The sequence below is a fragment of the Cupressus sempervirens genome, chromosome 8, assembly GCF_028749045.1.
Source record: "Cupressus sempervirens isolate cs-2001-9-10 chromosome 8, ASM2874904v1, whole genome shotgun sequence".
Lineage (NCBI taxonomy): Eukaryota > Viridiplantae > Streptophyta > Pinopsida > Cupressales > Cupressaceae > Cupressus > Cupressus sempervirens.
Window position 1 is genome coordinate 14143060 of NC_143125.1, and position 21620 is coordinate 14164679.

Genomic DNA, 21620 nt, shown 5'->3' on the forward strand with positions numbered 1-21620 from the left:
AATATGACCAATCAGCTTATAGGGTGATTCTGGAAAGTTCTTTACTATTCAAAGCATAAGTTAAACCTACCCAATATATACCCACATCACTTTCAATGTATTTAGAAAATTTTCAAGTGACCACATCAATGCTCCATATACTCTCATTAGCTACAATGACAATCAATAGATGGAATAAATAGCTACAGAAGTAAATAGATTAGAAGTACCATGCCTTGGTTGCCAATGTTAGCAATGCAATGGTGAAGACTCAATATCAAAACTAATACTGCCACATTGCCTTGGTCTATGGTTCCAATGAAGGTAAATATGAAACCAGTAACCTATAAGAGAAATTGAATAGTTGAAATTAACTTACAATGATAGAGTAGTCCATTCTTGGGCCTACGATAAGTGTGAACTTATGCATGCTTGATAGGCATAGACATTTACATATCTGAAGATACTTTTTCCAATTACTAGAAAGGTCAAGGAAGAAAATAAAATATCAAACTAGTACACACACCATATTGGTTTTCAAATGGATCTATAGGGGCTTCAAGGCTTTCAAGCATTCTTCATGTTCTAGTTCTAGCTTAGAAGGCATGTAGTGTCCATGCAGGTCTTCAACAACATATTCCTAAAAATAAAAATAAAATACAATGCAAAAGTAAATAAATAAAAGATAAATAGAAACTGGAAATAATAAAGATGAATGTAGATAATTATTTTTCTTGTAGATCTCAAAGTCTAAAACGAGTTTTAAAAACCACTTTTGTGAGTTCCTTCTTTGTCAATATGTGATAGTGTCTTTGCCATATCCTTTGAATTGCCATTGTTGCTGCTAGTAGCCCATAAGAAATGCCAAGGATTGAAACAATAATTACACAAATAACCAGGAGTGCACCAGAAGCTTCCGTGGATGCTGGGAAATAATCCAAAATACCCCATCGATAACTGTAAGAAATGATAAGATTGAGCAAGGAACGAGAAACAATCCAAGTAAGTTAAGTGTGAAACAATGTTACCATAAGATAAGCAAAATCCAAGAGCATGCACCAAGATGGTTCAACAATGTAGACAAGGATTTATAAGGGGAAAGAAAAGAAAACCCCTTGTGATTATTATGAATGAAGGCAAATGCCAAGAGAAGAGAGAGAGGAAGAGAGAGAGAGAGAGAGAGAGAGAGAGAGAGAGAGAGAGAGAGAGAGAGTTGGAGCAAAAATAGCTCAATACAATAACATCAAGTGCTAAGAGTGAAGAAGAAAGAATGAGGAGCATCTCTTATATAGAGATGAGAAAGGAGTTGCATTTGTAACTCCCATTTCTATGAATGCCACATTCATAATAGGTGTGTGCAAAGTGTCACAATCCTCTTAAGGAGGATAAACTAAATAAAGGAATTAAAAAGAGTTGTCCTTACATGTGGAATAAAGGACAAACAATGGGATGTCCTCCACATGTATACAATAGGACAAACTACATTTAGGGATCCTTGGAATATCCCAATTAATACATCCAAGGAAAGATTAACCTTTCTAACACCCCCCCTTAATCTTTACTTGGGGAGTTTACATCAACGGGTTGTAAACCCAAATTTTTACAATGGAACTGAAATCTCTCTTTAGAAAGTGGTTTGGTTAAAATATCATCCACTTGATCTTCTCCTTTACAATAAAGAAGAGTAATTTGCTTGTCTTCAACTTGTTCTTGAATGAAGTGATGTTGAAGTGAAATATGTTTGGTTCGTGCGTGATAAATTGGATTCTTTGCCAAGGCAATAGCACTTTAATTGTCACAATGTATAGGTGTAGGTGATTGTTGAGGTAGACCCAAATCATCAAGAAGTCTTCTAATCCATAAAGCTTCCTTAGCTGCATTGGTAGAACCTTTGTATTCAGCTTCAGTTGAGAAAAGGGAAATAGAGTGTTCTTTTTTGCTTTTCCAAGAAATTGGACCTGAACCAATAAAGAAACAATACCCACAAGTGGATTTCCCATCATTGGGATCTCCACCTAAATCGGAATCAGTATAGCCATGTAAAATAAAGTCAGAATTTGCATCATAAAATAATCCCATATTAATAGTTCCTTTAATGTACCTTAAGATTCATTTAGCAACTTTAAAATGAGTTTGTTGAGGTTTAGACATAAATCGAGAAACTAAACCAACACTATAAGCAATATCAGGTCTAGTAAGAGTTAAATAATTTAAACTTCCTACCAATTGTGTATACAAAGTTCCATCAACAAAAGGAGTATTCATATCAGCCAGTAATTTAGTTCCTAGTTCACATGGAATTGAAACATGGTTAGATTCATTCATCTTAAATTTTTCTAAAAGATCATAAGAATACTTGCTTTGAGAAAGAAAGATACCCTTAGGAGTTTGGCAAATTTGCATACCTAAGAAGTAATGTAAGATACCTAAATCAGTCATCTGAAATTTCTATTTAAGTTGAAACTTGATATCAAAAATCAAAGCATCTGAACTAGAAGTGAGAATTAGATCATCTACATAAACAATAACAATGATAATATCATCGTTAGTATGTTTAATATACAAATTAGGATCATTCTTACTTCTAGCAAAACCTTGAGAAATAAAGAAAGAATTAATTTTAGAATACCATTCTCTAGGTGATTGTTTAAGACCATAGATAGATTTGTTCAATTTGCAAACTAGATTTTCACTACCTTTCTTAACAAATCCAGGAGGTTGATCCATATAGATTTATTCATGTAAATCACCATTTAAGAAGGCACTTTTAACATCCATTTGATGAATGGGCCAATTCATTTTAGATGCTAAAGCAAGAACTAATTTGATAGTAGGCATTTTAGCAACAGGAGCAAAAGTTTCATTATAGTCTAATCCTTCAATTTGTGAAAAAACTCTAGCAACTAGTCTCGCCTTAAATTTACTAATTTCATTATTAGTATTCAATTTTTTTTTGTATAACCATTTACATGAAACTATATTCTTGCCATGAGGTAACTTGACTAAGTCCCAAGTTTGATTAGCAATTAAAGAGTCATATTCCTCTTGCATGGCTTTCTGCCAATGAGGTTGAGAGTTAGCTTGATCAAAGGACTTAGGATCATTAGAATTCATAATAGTAGTCATCAAAGCATAATTACAATAATTAATCCTTCTATGTTTAATTCCACCAAATCTAGAAATGTAATCATCACCTTCATTGATTAAGTTTTGAGCCCATTTAGGTTTACGTTTAGTTGCAATAGAATTATCACTAGAGTAAGAATCATTAGCAATAAAAGCATCATTAGTAGCTACTTGAATATCATGACTTGTAGGAGCAGAAATAATAGGTGGAACTTGAGTTGAAGGGTTAAGAGGAGGAGTAGGGTTAAGAGAAGGAGATTGGTCCTCCACCAGCACAATTTTAGTGCCACTGAATTGTCCATCATGTGTAGTAGAACAGTCATGGACTCCATTTTCTGCAATACAAACATCTCTAGCAACTTGAACTTTGTTAGTAGTGGAATCATAAACATGATAACCCTTAGTGTTTTCATCATAACCAACAAACATATAAGGAGATGACTTAGCATCTAATTTATGCCTTTTCTGTTTAGGAGTATGAACATAAGCAATAGATACAAAAATCCACAAATGATGTAAATTAGGTTTCCCACCAGACCAAGCCTCTTCTGGAGTAATAACCTTGAGAGCTTTGGTAGGAGTCCTATTAAGAATATAAGTTGCACCAAACATGGCTTCAGCCCAAAATTTATAATGCAAATTCTTAGCATGCAACATGCTTCTAGCCATTTCAACAATGGTCCAATGCTTTCTTTCCACCACACCATTTTGTTGTGGTGTATAAGGAATAGTAAGATCGTGTTTAATTCCACATGATTTCAAATAAGAGTGAAAAGCATTATTCACATATTCCTTTCCATTATCAATTCTAACAATTTTAAGTTTAAAACCAGATTGCCTCTCAACATATAACTGAAATTCAATGAATATATCAAGAACTTGATCCTTGCTATGCAAAAAATAGATCCAAGTTCGTCTAGAAAAATCATCAACAAAGGTAAGTGCATACTGAGAACCTTGGATGGAGTTATTCTCCATGGGGCCCAATAGGTCACTATGGACAAGATGCAACTTATGAGTTGCCCACCATGATTTTCCACTAGGAAAGGGCTCCCTATGCATCTCACCACTCATACAACCTGTACAGGCAATCTTAGAAGGAATAATGTGAGGCAAGCCATCAACCATATTGTGCTTTTGCATGAAAGTAATATAATCTGAATTTAAATGGCCAAGTCTTTCATGCCATATATTGAAATCAATAGAAGTATGTAACGAATATCATGAACTAGAAAATTCATGGAATTTAAACAAATTGTCATTATCCATTTTAGTGTGAGCAATCACTTTTTGATTTTGAGGATCTATGACATAACATGTATCTTTGTAGAATTCAACTTTATAGTCCTGACATAACTGTGAAACAGAAAGCAAATTAGTTTTCAAATCAAGTACATATAATACATCATGCAATTTACCATTAGGAATAGTTACATCACCTAAACCTTCAACTTTACAAGTCTAATTATTAGCTAACTGAATAGGAATGTTAGCAATATCAGGTTGTAGAGAATCAAAAATTCCTTTATGAGAAGTTACATGTTGTGATGCACCACTGTCAACAATCCATTCTAAAGGTCTACAAAGATTAAAGCTACAAGTAAAAGCATGACGAAAATTAGAACCAGTAGAGTTACCATTTTTATGATTTGATTTTTGATTATTGTTACTGTTGTTCATAGGTTTTTTATCATTTTGCTTTTTAAAACAGTTATTGACAATATGACCATCTTTGCCACATTAAGAACAATGAGGTTTGGAATTGGAATGATTCCTTTGATTATTAGTATTATGATTGTTATTATGATGATTGTTATTATTGTTATATTTCGCATGAAATTTATTGTTGGAATTATTTGAATTAGTATTATATTGTTTGTTGTTGTTATTATTATTATTGGAACGAAAATTATTATTTGAATTTCTAGACACAAATGCATGTTCAGTTGATTTAAGGGTACCAAACTAAATTAGCTTAGCTTCTTCCTGTCTTAATAAAGTTTGAAAAATAACATAAGTTAACTGAGAAGTTAAAGTAGGAATAGCAAGCTATTCATGAATATTAGTTATAAACTGTTGAAACTGTCTAGGAAGACACTTTTTAAGAATAAGATGAATTAAACGAATGTCCTCTAATTGAACACCTAAGGCAATAATTTGGCTTTTAAGAGAGTCAAATTTTAACAGAATTTCATCCATACTCTTAAAATTTGCATACCTAAGATCTTCAAGTTGATCTTGCAACTGTATTTTGCGGTATTCATCTCCACTGTCATACTTGGTTTGCAAGATGGACCATGCATCATGAGCTTTAGAATAGTGAGCAATTAACACATATAAATCTGGAATAATGGAAATACCAATTTAACCTAAAGCTTCTTCATTTTTAGATTTCCAAGTATCTTTTTCGTCTTGGGTAGCCGCTGAACCAGGTTCAAGAGAGGGATCAGTGGCTATTTCGAAGAGGTGTTTAAAACGAAAAATGAATGAGATATGAGTTTTCCAGGAATGATAATTAGAATAACTAAGTTTTATTTCTAGAATTAAGGTTGACATTTTTATGAACAAAAATGCCCCACCTAATAGAAATATGACTTATACGTTAACTTGAATAAAAAAATGTGATGATGAAATTGAACAAAAAATAATAATAATTCTGCAACAAAATGGTAGTACAAGGATAAACCTGAAACAGAATCCTGCAGAAGTGTTATTAGGATGATAATAGCCTAAAAAAGACAACGAATATAATTTTCTATATTTAGGATGCCTATATTAATGATACCTAATGATATGCCAAATAAAAACAATGATTGAAGGCAACACAATTGCATTCAAGAGGGAAACAAAATTCAAACGCTTCTGATGATAAAAATAGCACCCAAAACGTTTAAGATGCAACACTTGGAACAAAGTTAAAAATGAATCTTCGGAAAAAATAATAATGAAAGTGACATGTATCAAAAAGCGTCGCATGCATCAACTCAGGATTGCTAAAAATAAACAATATTCCTTAACAAAGCTAAGAAACTGAAACAACCTAAAAAAAATCTTATTTTGAAAAAAAATGTCTTCTTTGGCCACCCACAATCAAACAAACATAATGCTAACAATAGACAACATGTCAAATGTCTGTGCGCGTAAGCGTAGCACTGAAACTTAACCCAAACAAACCCTCGCCTCTGCACTTGCTACAAATCGCAATGTATTACTTGGATTTTGGGCTGTGAATGCAGCAGATAATATGCAAAAAATCTGTTGGAGTAAGAAAATCCGCTACCCAAAAGACCAAATTAGCTACCCAAAAGACCAAATCTGCTACCATTTGAGGAAATTTCTTGATGGAAAAAATCGGAGGGGTGAGAGAGGCACGAAAAAATCTGGCGGATGTTGGCGACCCTTGTGACCTGAATTATAAACTCGGGTTGCCCTATCCACCAGCGGTACTCTTGACCTCCTGCTGTAGTTTCAGAGATCTGAACGAGAGGAGAATAACGCGTGAAGACGTAGCTGCTCGTTGCCTACGCGAAGTGCGCTGTGGGATTGATCATTTTCTTTATACCACTAATAAAAGCAAGAGGTCTGTTCTATCAACAAGCAGAGAAAATTACAGATTTGAATGTAAACGATTTAGAATTGGAGGAAACCCTAATCGCGTACGCAGCGTGCAAGGAAAAAAAAACTCATGCAAGAATTAATGTGAAAATACGGGTTGCTAATTAGAGTTTTTTTTTTAAAAACTTAAAGAATGAGATTTTTTAGAAACAACAATCAATCTATAGATATAATATGGACAGATACTAAAACAAACTAAATGAAGGTAAGGAAAGAATGGGAATATATTTTTTTTTTTAAATCTCAAAGATTTTCTTTCTAAAAGAGATAAATTTTTAGAATAAAGTTTTAAATTTTAAAAGAGATATATTGTAAATTTCAAAAGAGATAATGATTAAAATATAAGTTAAATTTTAAAAGAACTATAAATGGGTTTAATGAACCTTTTGTATGAAGGATTAAAAGTAACACTTAGGGTATTTAAGAATCCCCTACAAGAATAATATTAGAGAAATAATTTTTTTTAAAGGAAATGCACAACTTTATAATAAATGAGTAATATGAAGTAATATTTCTTTTTTTGGCGGCTCACCTTCCAAAACAAGAAAAAAAATTTGAAATTTTTATAGGAAAACCCTTTGGTGGCAAGCCTTCCAAAGAGGGTTAGTAAGCAATGATAAAAAAAATGATACACTAAAAACCTGCACACAAAAGATTTTAGACTAGCAGAAAATTGCAACACAAACTTCTTCTCTCAATGACGTCTCCAAATAAGGTGTGCTCCAATGAATGGCAACCTTCAACACAAAACTTAAAACAAGGATTAGATAGCCAAGCTCTAATACCATGTAAGAAATGATAAGATTGAGCAAGGAATGAGAAACAATCCAAGTAAGTTAAGTGTGAAACAATGTTACCATAAGATAAGCAAAATCCAAGAGCATGCACCAAGATGGTTCAACAATGGAGACAAGGATTTATAAGGGGAAAGCAAAGAAAACCCCTTGTGAGTATTATGAATGAAGGCAAATGCCTAGAGAAGAGAGAGAGAGTGTGTTGGAGCAAAAATAGCTCAATACAATAACATCAAGCGCTAAGAGTGAAGAAGAAAGAATGAGGAGCATCTCTTATATAGAGATGAGAAAGGAGTTGCATTTGTAACTCCCATTTCTATGAATGCCACATTCATAATAGGTGTGTGCAAAGTCCCACAATCCTCTTAAGGAGGATAAACTAAATAAAGGAATAAAAAAGAGTTGTCCTTACATGTGGAATAAAGGACAAACAATGACATGTCCTCCACATGTATACAATAGGACAAACTACATTTAGGGGTCCTTGGAATATCCTAATTAATACATCCAAGGAAAGATTAACCTTTCTAACAATAACAAAAATTGTGGCATCTTGCAATACATGGATCATTATCGTTGACTGATGAACAATGCACTATTAGACCTCCAATACCTAGAATTATGAAAAAAAATCAAAAACTCCTACATTTTGAATTGAGTTGGATTATTCAAATTGTGTGCAAGAAAAGATATAATTTTAAAAAACAAAATGTAATTCTAAGTTTATGATCTGCAACAATCAATAACAAATAACGGATAACTAGACAACCTATTTGAGAAATTGAATCAAAACATAAGAAACAAACCAAAACAATAGTAGAATGGTATAGGATGCTTGGACAATAGTCGATCCCATCCATTGTTGAATGAATTTCTCAACTCCCCATTTGTGTCCATCAGGTATACAATTCTGCCCATAACAACAATTTTTTGCAATAACAAATGGGACAATGATTTAGCTCCACTTTTACACAGTAAGTAGTGAGAACTTTAAACAAAATGTGAGGAAATGGTGAGAGCACTACTAGGGACAACTTGTATTTTTAATGTTTCAATTAATTTGCATGACCAACTGAAAGTGTTGGAAATATTCAGGATAAGATAGGTTACTGAGAGGGGAGGGGTGAATCAGTAACTTATATAACTTTTAAACAATTCAGCATTTTAACCATTCACCATTCATTCATCTAATCTACTGCATAACTGAAAGATTAAACATTCATTGTAGATGTATATAGAGATTTGGTGACCCAGAAACCTTCCAAATAGAAAGTAAAACTGGGGTGGGGATGATGCCCACAAAACTTCAATACTGTAGTATAAAGTTGGCCTATTAAGGCTTACAATGATCACTTCTAGTGATCTGCCCTATTAGGAGCAAGTAGGACTGCTAGATCCACCTTGTTAGAGGATTTCCAAACATACAGTGAAGTATGCACTCTGTAAGGAGATTTACAAAAAGACTGTTAAGTCTACTCTATTAAAGGATTTATAAATTGATTCACCTATTAGGATGAAGTAGTGGATCTGCTTACAACTATTTGTTGATAAGATCCATTTTGCATTGATCACCTAATGTGATAGATATAACTTTTCTGCTCCTATGTTGACCTTGCTTAATCCCTTTTACTCTACTACTGATTTTCAATACCTTCTTTACATGCGAACATCAATCTCTTCAAATATTTTCATATATTCCCATACTGCAAATGATATCATACATTACATATATACCATTCCAATATTTACAATTACAAGGTCAGCCAAAACACAAGTGAACAAAACATTACTAAGTCGGCCAGATAGTAAAAAACTCAGGTTCCTCAAGTTGACTCGGTGACCTTCTGATACTCGACATCCACTACATTTCTCGGCAATGTCATGCACTCGGTAGGAGTAGAGGCTCGGTTCATACTAGCCACACAACATTGCTTGGAACTCGATAACCATTGGTAACTCAGTAGATATAGTGTCACTCGGTAGAAACTAACTTCTTTGTTTACCTTGATTTGCTCGGTGAACACTGAGTCCTTCATTTACCTTTTTCACTCGGAAAACAATGAGTCCTTTGTTTACCTTTTTCACTTGGTAAACACTGAGTCCTTTGTTTACCTTTTTCACTCGATAAACACTGAGTCCTTTGTTTACCTTTTTCACTCAGTAAACACAAAGTCCTTTGCTTACCTTTTTCACTCGGTAAACACTGTTGAACTTCTCATTCACTCGGTATCCTTTGGAATGCTCGATGAGAACTGTTTACCTGCTAAACTTATAAGGTAACCACTTAATGCTCGGTATACACTATAGACTAAGTGATGAGCTAGATAAGCATTCAGAATTGAATAAGTGTTTGCACTAATGACAAATATACCATAATTCCAACAATCTCCCCCTTTGGCATTAGTGACAAAAACACTTATGAGCCAAAACTTATGTGTGAAATTTGTCATGTTGATTTACATATATCTCCCCCATACAATATGCACAGAGTATTTACAAGTATCTCTATATTTACACATGGCTTCCTTATTTACATATATCTCCCCCTTTTTGAGAATAATTCCAAATTACACAATATGTATTTACACAGAAACACCAAAATGAGAGATAGACTCAGAATGTACGTTGAGAATAAGAGCGAAAGTCTTATCCCAATTTTCTTGCAAAATTTTGCAGCTGGAGAGTGCTATTTGAACTTCAGCTGAAAGTTCAATCACATGATCTGCAACTGAAAAATTGTTGTCATGGATCAATATTTTGGAGTATACAATGTGTTTTTGCATTGTGTCCATGATAGGAAGGATCATATTCCGAATGTCAATCAAGGTAGACCTGATCCTTACTTCCTCTCTCAAAAATTTTGCCTGCTTTTCTAAAAAAAATCTGATTCTGAGATGAAGGGATGAACTTGAATCGGGGTCAAGTTGTAGCATTTGGGCACTGACCTTCATATCCTCATCAATTTTATTCATTTTTTCTTTGATCTCCTTGGTGTACTCGGTAACATCACAAATTTTGGCAAAAAGTGAAGTTACATTATTAAAAGAACTTTCAAGATTGACCAAAATTGTGGACGATTCTACCTGTTTTATTGCAATGTGCTCACGGACCTTATTATCAAATTTTCTTTCAGCCTTTTCAATCAATTTTTCTTGACCAGAGGTGTCCTCATTGAATTTATTTATAGCCTCTTCTAACTGAATCAAAATGTGTTGAGTAGAATCTACTTCAACACCTATAGCATCTGTAATTATATTCTTGGTGTTCTCAATTATTTTGTATTCCTTATCACTTTTAGAGCTTAACTACTTCTGCATAGCCTTCATCTCTATTAGCTGACTTGCATACATCATCTCTTCAATGGTAGCATTTTCATAGTCAATCTTTGGAATCACTATCTCTGTGTCTAAGTCAATATCTTCTGGAATTTCCTTTCCAGTGATTATAAGTCTTAATGGATGCTTTTTTTTGACTTCAATGATGACTGGTTTAACCTTAGGAATAGACACAATAGTAGAGATGGAAGGACTAGCAGTAAATATTGGGACAAGACTTGAGGTTTGAATGCCAATAGAAGTATTTACCGAATCAAAAATTGGAATACTTCCCATAAATGATGATACACTTGGTAATGCAGTATCTGAACTAACTGGATTTGAAGTAGATGCAGATAATGCTGAAAAATTTGTAGAACAAATTGGAACTGACAAAATTGTGGAACTTACTGATATACTGACTGAAGATGATGGAGCTAAGGAGGCTGGCTTGGTAGCTAAAGAAGTAACAGTCAGCTCGGTAGATGAAGTGCTTGGCACATTTGTCTCAGATACCTAGAGCTGGGAGGAGGCCAGTGAAGATTGAACAATTGATGTGGCAATTGTGCTCACAATCTCACTTGTAGAAGCTATCTCCTTAGTGGATGAAATAGTTTTTGGTGGAGAGTCAGGAAGGGATGCACTCACTGTTGCTGTAATTTTTACTCGATCATCTTCCTCCTTATCTTCCTCTTCAGCTTCTTCCTCCTTGTCTTCTTCCATTAATGCATGCAGCTCTCCTAGTGAGACTGTAATGGATGGAGTGCTATAAAAATCATCACCATCACTGTTGTCATCATCCTTGATTTCTACTGGGTCTTCACTGGGCTTATGCAGATGATAAATGTCTTTCCATATGTTTGTTGCACCATTTACAACATTCTCAATGTCTTTAATTAAAATCAAACATGTGTGGAATCTAATCATCATTTTACCTTCATGGTTTTTCATTGTAGTCTTCATTTCTGCTCCAGTGAGACTTGGTTGAAGATTCTTCAGGGATTGCTCATAGATGTCTTTTACCATTTGGGTGGCTGACTCCCATCTTAGTTGCAATCTTTCCAGTAGTTCTTTTGAGATTTGGGAGGCAAGCTGGTCCGGGGAGTATTTCCATTTACCCATCTTGCTGAGTACCAATTCCTCAATCTGCATTTTCTTAGCATCTGTTCTTATTTCAAATTTCAATGCCTTGAAATTTGTGATGCCTGCTCCTTCCAATTGTTTGAGCCTTTTCTCAAATGTGGGTGCAGGCCTGACCAATATAGGTTCCTGCTTACCTTTTTTGGTTGTTCTGGTGAATACTGTAGTAGGCTTCTTCTTAAGTTTGGTAATTATTGCCTTTCCTTTCTTCTTCAGAGGTTCTTCTTTAGATTTTTGTTCATCTTTTTATTCTTCTTCATCATATTCCTTGTCCTCACATTTACCTTCTGTTAGCATGAGAGGACCGGTTGCAGTTTTCAATTTGGCTATCTTCCTCTTGCCTTTGCTTATGGCCTGTGGTAGCTTGATTTCAAGCTCAATTCTGGCCTTAGCTTCCTCATAAGTTCCAAAGGTAGGGATGTTAGGAATAGCTGGTTCATTCACCAGTGCCTCAATGATGTCTCTTGCTTCATCAATATTTAATTTATAAGGTAATGGTTTTACCCATGCCACTTGGGGTATGACTGCCTGTATCTACACTTTATCATAGTCAACCATGAAGCATACATCATCTTTATAATCCTCAACAAGCTTAGGAGGAATTCTGAACCTATTATTCATCCTTTCCTTGAAGTCTTCAAAATAGTTATCCATGACTTTGTAATAATTTTCACCCATTTCTGCTATAAACTCATTAATCTGATATAGAATAGGAATGTCTTTTCTCCATACTACTATTCCTTTTGATGGAAAGAATTTTTGTACATAGAAGTATAAGAAAATTAAAAATGAGCCAAATTTTCAAGGGCTATTCCTTAAGGTCCTTATGCTTTCCATATTCTTGTTTAACTGTTTCAACAGTAAGTCTACCAAGTCATATTCTAGATTTTTCTTTACTACCTTAAATGCTAAATCTACAGCCTCACATGGTAAACTATTCAATCTGCTGGAATTGTATAGTTTATATGCAATAACATAAATGCCAAATTTGAGTTCCATGTCAGATATATTGTTAAGCTTCAGTCCTCTTCCATCCCATCCTACTAGGGTTTTCTTCTGCAACTCATCCCAACCTAGGGTTTTAGTGGTTTTGGCTTTGCTAAGCATAGGCAAACCTATGATCTTATGAATCATCTTCTTGGTTATGAATACGGGTTGCTCCAACCACAACTGACCATTGTGTACACGGCTCAGAACATATCTCACCCATTTGACTTGGAAGTTCCTTGGTAGGTGCGTAATGTGGGTCAAGCCTTTTTCTTCTAAGTGCTTATGCTTAGGTTTTAGGGCTCCATCGACACATAATTGACCTAGGGCATTGTCCATATCTAATGTACCAATTTATTGAATAGTGCATTTGAAATGATCTCGAATATCATTAATAAGGAGTACCTTAGGTGGAATTTTTGATTGAGCTCCGAGTGGATCAAGTGATTTAGCAATTGCAAGCACAAGTTTGAATTTTAGGGCTTTCCATTTGACTCCTTTCACGAGCATTTTAGAACCCCTCTTCGCCTTGCTGCTACTGGTGCTTGCAAATTCCATTGCTACTTGGTGGATGATAAATTCTTCAAACAAATTCTTCACAGGAAATTTTCTTCAAAATGCTTCGAATCACTGGCGTGCAACTGGAAATCTTTTAGCTCTGAGTATTCTTAAGTTGCGGTGAAAAATGAAATCAAATTCTACCCTTTTGATGGAAATACTTGTCATTAAAGAAAACACAAACTTGCAAACAGAAAAAGATGGGAAAGCAAAACCCAATTTCAATTTAACCCATAGTTGACTAAGAGTGAAGACTAGTTAAGGTAACAGATTTAATTTTACAAAGGGTGAAGAGCTTTTTAAAAAAATTAGCCACTGCCATTGATTTAAACTATGGTATAGTTTAATGGTAAATTGTAATTTGACACATTAATCATCAAAATCACTAAGGTTCAAACCTAGATGCATGACTTTATGACAATTTAATAACAATATGCAGTCTAGGATTCAATCAAAAAACATAATCTGGATGACTTGATTTTGTAGGTCCCATTTGTCGTTGCACCAAAAGCCATGACTGTTAGTGAACATGGAACACCACATAATTAACCACCTGTGGGTAGGGGAGCGCGTCGCATCACCCAACAATCTCCCCCTCGACGCGCATACCAGGCGCTTACACGGGTCGGGAAGGCACCGGGGAGATATGACTGTTAGTGAACATGGAACACCACATAATTAACCACCTGTGGGTAGGGGAGCGCGTCACATCACCCAACAGATTTTAGACCTTAGATGATCATAAGCAATTCAGTGTCCTCTTCAAATGATTCATAAGATTAATTTGTCAATTTAAAGGGGGAAAGAATTCTTCATATGATCCAACGCCTTGAGCTTATATTACATCTTTCAAATACATGCATCTACGTACAAAAGGAAAAGAATAAAATGAGGATACATATCGATCGATCTAAGATCACATTGGGATAACAGATTATAATGCATCACAATGGAGCTTAATGCTAGAGTTTGAGGAATAACTATACCAAATATCTAAATTATGAGGATCAATCAACCCTCGTAAGAACATTTTGGAAAAAAAAATAGAAAGAATCAAAATAAGCATACCTTTAGATAGCTTATTTTTCAAATTAGAGGTTGCTCTCTGGAGATTCTCTTGCAAATTTCAATAGAATTCTTATTCTGTAGTTTTCAATGCATGAATACAGAGGAAGTGGTGGGTTATAGATTGAGTTCAATAGTCAGGGGTGTGGGGGGCAAATTTTTCTATGTCAGTCTAGTTCTTTTCTACCCCTATTATTCTTTACCCTAGGCCTACATGTAGGGAGCCCAAGCATAAGGATGAAGAAGTAGGAAGCGATGATATCCTAAATCTATTTTGATGGAAAATTTTGGGATGATTGATGATAGTTTGCAAGTTTAGAAGAATGTAATGCTACAAATTCAAAGTAATAATTCTATAAATCGTTTGGAAACACCTAAAAGAAAAGATAAAATTAAAAGTAGAGGATGTATGATATGGATGATCAAAAAAGTCATCTTGAATCTCTTACATTGAATGTTAATGATTATCAGTGAACTGAAAGAAATATAAGGAAAAATATTGAATTGGTTGAAATAGGAGCTCCACTAGATAGGATTGTGGAAGTTGTGGTGTGTAGATAAGAAATGACTCTAGGCCTAATGCCTATACTGATTCTATAAGAATAATGAAATAGAAAAATGAATGATGAAATTATTGTTGTAAGTAAAGACCCTGTGATCACTATTAATAATGCATATGCATGATGTGTATAAGAACACTTAGTTACTAGTTCTTGTGATTAGGATTGAACCAAAGATCATACACTTTGGTCTTAATACTTCCAAATAGACAACATCTGAAAAAATTATAAGATGGGTTTTATAAGTTTATGATTTGGATATAAATTTGTTTTGTAGTTTATCTAAAATGATTATAGATGAAAAAACAAATAAAAGATAAAAACATGTTAGTCATAATATCATTATTGGTAACAATGTTCCAAATGCAAAGAATTATTTGTTTTAGCTTCTAGCAATGATCAAGTGGCTTACTGAATGGCTTGATGAGTCTTGGAAACTTCTCCCATTGTATCCTTGCTTTCCCTAGTTTGAAGTTTCTAGTTCCATGCACACAATCATGACTTTACATCACAAAGCATTCACATTCTAATAATTTTCATGTTCTTTTCTTACATTTTGATCTAAACAAAAAATTCTAAACTTTCACTTATTCAAATGACTAATCTGAAAATGGGTCCTATTAAAGAATCTAATATAAATTCAAATAATGTATCTAGATTCTAAACAAATCAAAACATAAAATATGTGATTTAAAATCATCTCATCACTTACACATAATAACAATACCCACCTTTTCATGTGGATAGTCTTGGGGGAGAGGTTGAAACATTGTATTTGGATCCAATTGATTACTCTTTCTCTCTCTCACTCTCTCCCTATTCAATCTAATGAGTCAATTGGATCTGCTCTACATTTTAATGTCTCAAGTATTGCCTCATGGTCTGACTCATAAACTTTCCAAAGAATCTTATTATGTGGTTTTTCACCATATTTTATCAAGTGGACATTTGATGCGACAACTTCTGGTCTTAGATTGGTTTTGACAATTGAGTATCAACATACTTAACCAATTTTCATATAGAAGTTTAGTACACTATATATGTTGAGCTACAGTATGTGCCAAGCCAAGATTCCAATAGGTGTTGAGTGAACTTTAGGTGTCGAGCAATTTTTAGGTGCTGAGTGAAGATTAAGTACTAAGTGACTTTAGGTGCCGAGTGAATCATATGAGCCGAGTGATATATAGGTGCCAAGTCACTGTTGATGCCAAGAAAGTCAGAGTGCTATAGGTGTCGAGCAAAGCAGAATCATACATGTGTCGAGCACTAGTAATCTAGTATGTGTCCAATAACACAGAATCAACATATGAGTTTGTGCCTTCACAAGCTTAGATGTAAACCATTTTTTGAGCTGACATGGAAGGATCTCGGAGGATATTAAAGAAAAGAATGAATCTTTTATATTTCCTATGCAATCAGCATGCAACCAATAAGAAAAATGGATAAGGCATGCAACCAATAAGAAAAGTGCAAGGAATGAGTGGGAATTAAAGATTTAATATGGATCATAGATCCATACCTAACTCTAAGTCTTTGAAATCTTTAAAAGGAGGATGAGAACCCATTATATGTGTGGATGAGAATAGCGAATGGGAAAACTATAGCAAAATTCAGTGGGAAGTGTCAAAGATTTAGAGGAATAGAGCAACAATTGAATATCCAGTTGATCAGAACAAGGCAAGGGATACAAATAGATATCAGATCTCAGAGGATCATGATCAAAATGAGTAGAACTAGTCCTTGAAATTAGCAATTTGAGCTTGTAAGAAATTAGGTTTATGAATCTAATACTCTCTAGAAATTGTATTAGAAAAGGAAAATCCTATGTTGATAGGTTAGCTTAATAGCTAGGTTGTAGATCCTTTGAAGAGGTGATAAAATCATTTAATAGGGTGACACTCCATGTAAAGTGTTTGTAAATCTTTTAATTAGGTCACTATTGAAACAATGTAAAGCCTTTAACAAGGTAGACCATCAGAAGTCGTCAAACATTATTGTTGCAGTGATTTTGTGGGTATCATCCCCACCCCAGTTTTACCTTCTCATTTTGGAGGGTTTCTGGGTTACCAAAATTTGGTGTTATGTGTTCTTGATGCATGTGTTTACTTCATGTTTATTTAATATGTTCACATGCATGCAATTTATTTTTAGTTAAAAGTGTGATACTTCTGATTCACCCCCCCCCCCCCCTCCCTCTTAGAAGTATACTTCCCATTTGATTATTCCAACAATTGGCATCAGAGATCAATTCTCACAAGGAGGAGCCTAACAACTTAAAGAAAATATCTGAAGATGGAAGTCTTCAAGCTTGGGAAGATAATAGAGAATCAGGTGATTGATGTACAACTTGCTCTACACAACTTGGAAGAAGCCAGAGAAGAATTGAGAAAATCCTTGAAAGGAAGGAAGGATATAGCCATAGCTAAGAATGAAATACACTACAAGGATATTGATACCACAAAAGTGTTTGCTAATGGAGATTCCAAAGAGTTTGATGCAGCAATAGTAGAATTGATGGAGAAGAAAAAAGCTCGAGCAGAAGAAATTAGAATACTCAAGCTTGAACAAGAATCACAAGCCATAATGCTTTGTAAAGTAACTGAATAGAAGAAGAGAGTTATTGAAGACAAGGTTATGCTAGAAGATGAAAAAAGAAATCTTACCAATAGACTAGAGGAAAAGAAAATTGAGTTTGAAAGAATCTCAAACATGCAGCTTGACATGCTAAGTCAGATGCTGAATGCACATCATGAGTTGAATATGAAAGACATTGAGATCTCTACACTAAAGATACAGAATGGACAACTAAAAGATGACCTGAGAAGAGAGAAGGAAGTTGTAGAAAGTTTCAAAAAACCCAATGAGGCTATCAAGTACTTTGAGTAGCTACTAAAATTACCAAGGGCCAGTAATGATACTTTAGGATGTGGTTACACCAACACCAAACAAGGAGAATCATCCAAGACTATAGAAGAAAGGAGTAACAAAGGTAAGAACACTAAACCCACTTGTCATTTCTATGATAAAAAGGGACACATTGCTAATGTATGTAGGAGTAAGAAGAAAAATTAGCATCATAAGCCTAAGAATGCAAGCTACTATCATAAGTGCAAGAATCAAGGGCATCAAGCACATGAATGCAAGACAAGGACTATAAGAACACCAAGATTTGATGGTCATTGCTACAATTGCAAGAAATATGGACATAGAACATTGAGTGCAGATCAAAGCCTATGTGGACATTAAACTAGTCAACAAGAGAAGGTAACCATGGTCATCACTATAATTGGGACTATAATACCAGGTATAGTTGTCACTACTGTCAGGAATATGGAAAAATTCTTGAAAATTGCATAAGGAAACATTTTAGAGGGAACTATAGGAAATGGTTAAGTCAAACCACATGTTTCAGTTGCTTGAAGACATGTCATATCAGCCAGAATTGCTCAACAAAGTCAAAGGCACCCAAGTCAGAAGTCAACAGAAGAAAAGGGAAGGTAGATGTTGAACAAATCAAAGGAGAAATGAATAAGATATGGAAGAGTAGGGATGGGGACAACACATCAAATAAAGGGATCACTTCACCTAATAGGTCAAGTGGTCATACCTCATCCAACTAAGCAAAAGAAGGGCATATGGGACTGATATGCAAAGCTATATCAAACATCAATCTCAAGACAAACAAGCACTACAAAGAAGAAAATAGCATGAATCAAGACGCAAAGTCAAAACTTAAAATTTCAACAAGTGTTGTCGAGCTGTACTTAGATGCCGAGTAAAGCTCCAATGGATGCTGAGTAACCAGTAGCAACCGAGTTAATAGTTAGTGCCAAGTTGAGAAATGCCAATGGAAGCCGAGTAAAGTGGAAATCTAGTTAGTGCTGAGTATTGGAAAACCAATGAAAGTCGAGTCATGTTGAAACCTTCAAGACCCAAGTGTATAGTTGTATGCACTAAGCATTTAATGCTAGGTTTTGAAAGGTGTAAGGTTGATTTTTGATCATTTCACACCATTCAAACATAGAGAAAAGACAAGAAGAGCGTAGAAGAGATCAAAGAATAGCATTGAAGCCATTTGCATGAATTTCAACAACAATCAAACACAAATTTCTTTGATCTAAGGTATTTTTCAAGTGTCGAGTTGCATAGTGTTAAATTTTAAATCTTTTAAAACCCTAGATCAGTGAAATGGCTTCTAGTTCTAAAAACCCAAAGGATAAGGAAGGTCATGAGGTCCAATTGGTTAGTAATGAGGTCAAACAACTTGAGTTTAGGTCAATCCCAAAAGTTGCCTATAAAAATAACCCTGTTGGTGCACTCTCCATTATTTCGCCAAAAGTTGTTATGGTACAGGATGTGAGGAAGTGCTACAATTGCAAGATAGGTGCAATAGGAGGCCTTGAAATTTTTCAAGCATATGATAAATTGTGTGATAACAAAATATTGAAGGATGAATTTTAGATAGTTGAGAAAAAGGGTTTAATCCATGCCCTAGTTTACCCGACACGTTTTAAAACTGAGTGGATCATAATTATTCTCAATAGAATACACAATGGATGTTTGTGGCTAGAAGGAGGCCCCATCAAAATAACAAAGAGGATAGTGCATAGGGTTATAGGCTTTCCAACCCTAGATCAGCCCAAGACCTTGCATAATGACTCAAAAGAAGTTATTGAAAGAAAAATAGGGGCTAAATGGAATAAAAGAGGCATGACCATTGACAGAATCATAGATCCCCTTCTAGATTTTGTAGTGAGAGTCATTTCTCACAAGTTTTATCAATCTAGTAGACTGAATAGTGTATCATGTATTGTTGTGGATGTATCCTACAAGCTTGTCAAGAAAGATCATACATATGATCTGTTAGAATTGATGTTGTAGCAAATCATGGAGAATCTTGGAGCAATAAGAAGATCTAAAGGTGACCAATGTAAGTTTGGTTCAGTTCTTGTCTGCATATTTTTCTATGCTTTTGAAGAATTCCCATCTTTTGGTAAAATTAACTGGAGATCAGAAAAATCAGCCATTACTCAAATCAATGAGTATATTGAACAAATGGGAGACAACTTTGACTCTGTTATGACAATTTATTTTGAGGATTTTAAGAAATCCATGAAAAAAAGACTGAGAATACATGTTTCCCTAGTGGAACAACATGTCAATGACATCTTGTTTTTAGTTGATATTGAGTACACCTACATGTAAGCAATAGTTCCAAGAGTTAGATGGCTAAGGCCATTAGGTTATGAAATAAACATTGATGAAGCTTCAGTAGCAATCACAACATTTCTTGCATAAGAAATTGATAAGGAGGCACCTCACTTTGGAACATATGATTTTGTGTGTTCCAAGGTAGATATGGAACTAAAAACAACCTCCACCTTAAAGAAGAAAGATAAACTAGTGAAGAAAATAAAGAAGAAATTTGGTGCAGAGATTGAAGGGGCAGCAAGTGCAGAGGATAAAGAGGAAGAATAAGGTGAGAGTGAAGAAGAAGAACAAGGGCAAGGCCCAATGGAATTAACTCAAGGCTTAGGTGAAGATAAGGAGGAAGGTGCAGAGGAAGAAGAAGCCGAGGAAGCACCAACACAAGTCGAGTCTAAGAAAAGAAAGGCTAAAATTCAGCCTCCAGCCCAACCTAAAGCAAAGAAGGCTATAGAAACTACACAAGCCAAGCCAACACTACTGACAAGAACCACTACAAGGGCCTCTACTCAAAAGGCCAAGGAGAAAGAGAAAGAAAAGAAGAAGGCCATTGAGCAGACTAGTGAAGTGCAAAAGAAAAGGAGAAAGTATGTAGCACAATCAGATTCTAATGATGACAAGAAGACTAAATCAAAAGACATCAGCTAGTATAAAGTGGTAAAACATCCTCCTAAGTCACATATAAATAAAATCTATGATAATGTTAAGAATGCAAATTTTACTGATTTGAAAAATGTTCATTTTAAGAAATTAAGTAGAGAGGATGAGAATAAAGTAGAGGAGTCAGTGTATGCCATGATGACAGAATTTAAGAATACACATCTTGAGTTAGATAATACTATGCCTAGGGAGTTATATGAGACTATTGAAAAAAAATAGAATTATTTTTTGAAAATGGAGAAGGGAATAAGAGAATCAACACTGGCACAACTGATGCCTGATTTGACTAGAGGTCAAATAATTAAGGCTAACAAGAAACATGGTGGCAAATTTGCACCAAAGTATAAAGCCTTTAGCATCCTAAAAAGTAAAATTGAAGAAGTTGTCCAAAAATCAATAAGATTATGGAAATCAATATATAACATAACTGATGACAAGGATGGAGAAAAAGAGACAAATGTAGAAACAAATAAGGCTGAGGCTAGTGAGAAGAAGAAAGAGAAGGAAAAGCAATAAAAAGAGGAAAAGGAAATAGAAAAGAAAGAAAAAGAAAAGAGAGAAAAAGAGAAGAAAGAAAAAGAGAAAGAAGAAGAGAAGAAAGATGAAGAGGAGAAAGA

At 34.5% G+C, this 21620-nt stretch overlaps 1 pseudogene; it reads right to left on the reverse strand.

Annotated features, from left to right (window-relative positions):
* Positions 1-526: 526 nt before the first annotated feature.
* Positions 527-21620, reverse strand: part of LOC149541340 (uncharacterized) — a 66720-nt pseudogene continuing 45626 nt past the window's right edge.